Source organism: Argentina silus, assembly GCF_951799395.1.
Source record: "Argentina silus genome assembly, chromosome: 6".
Taxonomy (NCBI): domain Eukaryota; kingdom Metazoa; phylum Chordata; class Actinopteri; order Argentiniformes; family Argentinidae; genus Argentina; species Argentina silus.
Genome location: NC_139660.1, coordinates 6,379,733 through 6,385,732, shown reverse-complemented (window position 1 = coordinate 6,385,732; position 6,000 = coordinate 6,379,733). Strand labels below are relative to the sequence as shown.

The following is a 6,000-nucleotide window of genomic DNA, read 5'->3' as shown; positions in this document are numbered from 1 at the left end:
CAACCCCAACTCTAACCCTAACCCACACATACTCACTCACACCTAAGCCTAACCCTAACTCACACTTCTCTGTAATCCTCTCACACATTTTACACACGCCCCGAAAAACCATTAACAACAACCTTCCCACTGGGCACAAACAACCAATATCTACAATACATACAATACAGTATTGTTGATTTAATCACAATACAACACAACACAATACAACACAGGACCCGCTGTTTATCCTATATGTTCCATTAGTCTGCAGCTGTTTCAAACACCCATCAAAATTGGATGAAAATGAACTGTTTGTGCCCATTGGTTCTTCCTCCCCTGCCACAGCTCTCCTACACTCTGCTTACGACTACCTTAGAGACGTATCTTTCAGTTCCTATTAAAAGCGTGTGCTTGTGCAATGATGACTGAACGCCACTGAGACTTTGAACTTGGGCATGTCTGAGGCAATCTAGACTTAAAATAGATTCTGCCTTTGGTACTGTATTTAATTATCTGATTGGAATCGTCCCTCACATTGCCTGTGGCCTCCAAGCTTTGCAGAGAAGGTCAGATAGACAGATAGAAAGCCAGTTAGGTCGGTGGCTGCTATGAAATGTGTCTAACAAATACAATAGACACCCTGCCTATGAAAAAGCTGGACAGGATGTTTCACCACCTGCCTGGACTCTTTCTTCATTCCTGAGAAGCATGACGTCAGCTGATAAGCTTTATTTCACACTGCGAAATATCCCTCTCTTTGGTGTGAACTGTGTACTGCTCTCGAAGTGGAGAGCAGTACACAGATGATTGGCTAACCCCCCCACCCCCCATCAACAATGTAAAATAGAACAGGAAGAGTTAAATGATTTGACCGTCTTATGCAAGCTCTAGTTTACATGGTGTAATAACCATGTAACTCTGTAATAACTAATACATTTTCTTGTATGTCAAAACAGCCTTCTTGACATATGGATAGACTAGTCCTGTACAAATGATAGGAGACTGAACAGGAGGACTGTAATGTTGGCATCAAACCAAACAGAGGGGAAAGCTATTTGTTGAATAACATGCATGAGATCCAATGGAAGATTTTACCACCCACAGCCACAAAGTCCCACTGTCTCACTACATGCATGGTCTTTACCTTTGGGTGGTCACAAAATTCATTATTCTATAATCTGAGATCGCAAGACATTCCACGAACCTAAAGCCTAGCCCCCTGGAATAACAATTCCCAGAACTCACATGGAAAGGTCATTTTATTTTAATTTACAGTATTCTTTCAACTGCTTAAACTAGATTTGATCTAAATGTGTTTTAATGAATATAGCATGTCAATAAGGGATGATTCCTGCGTTATTGTCATACAGTATACTAGTTTTTATTTAGTGGTTGGATGAGTAGTTTAACTCAAAATGGATCCCTCCCCTGGTTTCTATAATGTGTCCCCTCCCTCTGAAGTCAGCATAACATGACTGTTTCAGCAACGAAAAGCATTATTATTATTAACTGTTTGGTCTCAAGCTGTATGATGCAGTTACACGTGGAGGGTCGTGATTACCGGCCTGTACACTTTAAGTTTCTGTCACACAACTACTGTCAATGGAATCTACAGACCCTTTTCCTGTTGGCCTAAAGATTTGGTGCTGGGGAATCCTTAAGAGACAGTATGACTGTATACACCCCAAAGGAAACTCTCTCTCTCTCTCTCTCTCTCTCTCTCTCTCTCTCTCTCCCTCTCTCTCTCTCTCTCTCTCTCTCTCTCTCTCTCTTATGCTGTGTATAGAGAACTCAGGTTTCACTGTCCATATCATATAGCGCACTGTTTCCACTCTGTAATGTGGAAACTAGTCACTTCATCTGGTCACTTCTATTAATATAATTTCCACTATAGCTCATTATTGTATAGTCTTTTACTACGCTATTCTGTAACATAAAGTCCAGAGAAAGAGTTTATGTTCAACTCAAGTCTATGTGGCAAAGATTATTGAGTAGTTGTACTACCTGAGACTTGAAGGGCTTTAAGTGTTTACAGACTGAAACAGGGAGACAATCCACAATCACTTCAAAACAGACATAAATATCAAAGCCTGACAGGGGTACATTATGGATGACTGTTTAGATTGGTTTGCTTATTAAACAAGTCGCACTGGCATATTTCAAAAAGCACCACACATTCAGGCTACTTAGGACTGTGATGTCTTATGATTAACATTAACCAGCAACAGAGATGCAACACACACACACACACACACACACACACACACACACACACACACACACACACACACACACACACACACACACACACACACACACACACAAATCTTCTATTTCTTCTAAAGCTATTCCCAGTATTCCTAATCGTATCTTCCACATACCATGCCTAAAATAACAATAAGTTAATCTACAGTATTTGTGACCCACGTACTGTATTGGCGTGAGAAAAGTAGTGAGTATCCCTTTAATTGTGAACTCAACCCTGAATCAGTGGAGAATCAGCCTGTGGAATGCGTCGTTTGTATGCCAGTGATTGTTCCCACAATGCCTGAGGAGTGTAGGGCACAAACTGGACAACGAAAGAAGTGGGAATACTTGTGTGCACTGATCTAGCTAATCGACAAGACCCATTTAATTTCGATCAGGTACAGAATACTGGTATTCCTGAAACGGTAAGCAGACTAAGACGGATCAGGTGTCTTACTTGAGTTTGAAGAGATACATTTAGCAGGCTAGCTAGCTTAGCTAGTTAGCCAGTATGCTAACTAGTAACTACAGTAGTTGATACCGAGGCCGTAGTACAGTCAAATAATATATGGTGAATTGTCTCTTGAAGCATACTTGTGTTGTAGCTAGCCAACAAGCTTGTTGTTGTTGTTGTCATGTTTTCTTAAGCTAGTTATCCAACATTAGCCACAGTAGCTACATGGTTGATCGATTCATTCGGTAATGATGTTGAAAAGCTAGCTAGCTTAAAGAAACAAAACAACAACAAGCTAGTTATTTAGCTAACGCTTGACTAGTACTACTACTAGTAGTAAGCAAATAGGTTGCTACTTAATTGTGCTCAATCAAAGATTGACAGAGATTACAAAAACATTCAGTATTTATTCGTGGTTAAGAGAAGAGAACTGTTTCTGGATGATGGAGAGTTCACATTCACTGTACTCTGTCTAGTGATCTGTCTAACAGGTGAAGCTTGCCTGTGGGTTAGTTCCCAAATCTTGATCTCTTTTTTTCTTTCCTAATAGTCTCATCCAAGCTCGCTCAGCTTCTCTTTTGACATAACATTTCACCTATAAAGAGAGATTTCACCCATAAACATTTCACCCATTTGTAGAAAGCTAAAGGCAAAGTTAGCTAAATGTATTTCTTCATAATAAGACATTTTCCTCTCATACTTGTTAAGATTGGTAACGTATTTGACAAGTGCTCCCTGTTCTTTGACTGCTCATACAGGGTGTATGTAGTAGGCTCTAGGCCTAGGTGGTCGTTTTTCCCAGTCTCTGTGTTGGGAGCTCACTGGGTCACATGGTGCTAATTGTGCTTGGCAGATCTGCCAGTGCATAGCAGCTCACTCCAGTGGCTCTGAGTCTCACCCTGTTAGAACAGTGCTTCTCCTCGCCTGACTGACTGCCAGCCTCGCCTTGGTTTACCCCCTCAGGGCTGGGGCAGGTGCACTGGAGGACAGGGTCCTCAGGACAGACTTGTTTCCCTAAATGATGTAGGTTGACCTGCAGCTGAGTTTGCCCCCAGTTGGTGCTTTTGTTGTGGAAGGTCTCATTGAATTAGGCCTATGTGTAGATGCTGAGGAGGTTGATGGAAGTCTTTCTGTGCTTGGCGTTAAAGCCATTTCTGTTTCTTTGTAACCATATTATAATCAGAGGAAAGTCAAAGCCCACGTGTATATATAGGCCTATAGCCAAGCAAGGCATGAAGTGTGTAAGAAATAAGTTGTGCTGAAGAAATAGTTATTCCATTTGAAAGGGCATGGGTTTAGTTAGATTGTGCAAGGTAGCTGTGTGTGTGTGTGTGTGTGTGTGCGTGCGCACACACGCACGCAAGTGTGTGCGTGTGTGTGAATGATTAGGCTTGCCGATAAATGTGTAGCTTAGGTGTTAACTGGTTACAGGAGGGTGAAGGCTGTTATCAGGTGAGAACTGAGAGCTTGGCTCCTTACACCCAACCCTATTCCCATAATGATGCCAGGTACGTCCCTTGGACACCTGCCACTGAATCCTCTGTCCTAGAGGCTATCTTCTATGTTCACACTGACCTGAAATATAGTGGTACAGTAAGTGAAAGACGTGGTAGACTAGGCTGTTCGGCCTAGGCCTAGGCTACTTGTAAGGCAGATCCTCTTCCAGTAGGATGAGGTAACCTGTGGGTACGCTTTCACTAGAAGTCCCTGCCCTTCACTATCTTAATTCCTGGGTGTGGGATTTCAGCAATATGCAATATGTCTCCCTTAAAAATAACACCAGCCCTTACATTCTTTAGAGAGCGCAGGCTGATTTTAGAGGAGGGCGATGTCACCTCCCCTCCATTCTCCATCCCTCCCTTGTTGTTATGGCTCTTGTCTCAAGGGAAGGGCCCTTTGTTTCCCCACAGGGACTTCACTGAGTAAGCCTAGCCAGTGAAGTGTGCACTTCTGCACTGTGCACCTGCACCACGTTTACAGTGTGCTTCCTGTGTAGTGTTCACGCAGTGCGGTGGCTAGGTACTGGTTAACAGGTGCAGGGTGGCATGTGTGGTGACACGGCAACGTGTTGGCTCACTATTTACTCTGGCCCCACCATAGCGTTGGCGTGACAACACAGAGAGAGATACTGTTCTGTCTCTATGGCCTACAGCCTCTGGTATGCTTTCTCAGCTTCTGAGTATCGAGCCAACTGCCAAAAGCAAGGGGGTAGCTTTGATGAGTCAGACGGTGAAAAGTGCTACTGTTACTAGCTTGTGTGTGACCACAGTGCCGTAGCTTAGATCATTTGTTTCTGGAAGCAAGAAGTCTGTTTTGTTGTTATGGATATTTAAGCAGTTGCTCACAGTAGCCCGATTCATTTTCCTGAGGATAGCAGGGTGAGACTTTAGGTCCTCGTGTGCTCCCGGAGGAAGTAAAATGTTGTCAATGTAACAGCTGATTGTTTTGCGATTAGACTTTATTTATCCCCTATTTCTCAATGTGGTTAAGGATCTTAGTCAGGTTCTTTTATCATGTGATGGATGTCGTCGAGGGTTGTCTATTGGATGTACAGTACCAGTCAAAAGTTTGGACACAAACTTGCTAAGAGTGTGCAAAGCTGTCATCAAAGCAAAAGGTGGCTACTTTGAAGAATCTAAAATATAGTTTAACACTTTTTTGTTTGCTACATAATTCCATATGTGTTCCTTCATAGTTCATAGATGTCTTCAATATTAATCTACAATGTAGAAAATAATAAAAAATAAAGAAAAACCATTGAATGAGAAGGTGTGTCCAAACTTTTGACTGGTACTGTATAAAATGCACATGGCAAACGCCTGGTAGGCGTGCTGTAGTTAACCCTCCACAGGTATGTTCCCTGTAGTTGACCCCCCACAGGTATGTTTGCTGTAGTTGACCCTCCACAGGTATGTTCCCTGTAGTTAACCCTCCACAGGTATGTTCGCTGTAGTTAACCACCCACAGGTATGTTCCCTGTAGTTGACCCCCCACAGGTATGTTCGCTGTAGTTGACCCCCCACAGGTATGTTCGCTGTAGTTGTACCCCACAGGTATGTTCGATAATGCTGTACACACTTTATGTTCTGGGTCAAATTGACCCGGTGCGTTATAAGTCGCCTTAAAAAAGTAATTACCCCCAAATAATGTTATTTCCCTCAATGACCGTCAAGACACTCAACTATTATTATAAAAATAACTCGATTTATTTTCCTTTTTAATCCATACAAAACACTGCAGGCCTATCATAAAATGATTCTTCAAAACTAACATTGATTTACAGGTTATTTGATTGACATACTTTAAGCCGACATTGT

General features: G+C 42.3%; 1 protein-coding gene across 1 annotated transcript in view; it reads left to right on the top strand.

The window, feature by feature from the left end:
- arhgef18b (rho/rac guanine nucleotide exchange factor (GEF) 18b) overlaps positions 1–6,000 on the top strand; it is a 34,970-nt gene that overhangs the window by 5,011 nt on the left and 23,959 nt on the right. The window lies entirely within an intron of this gene.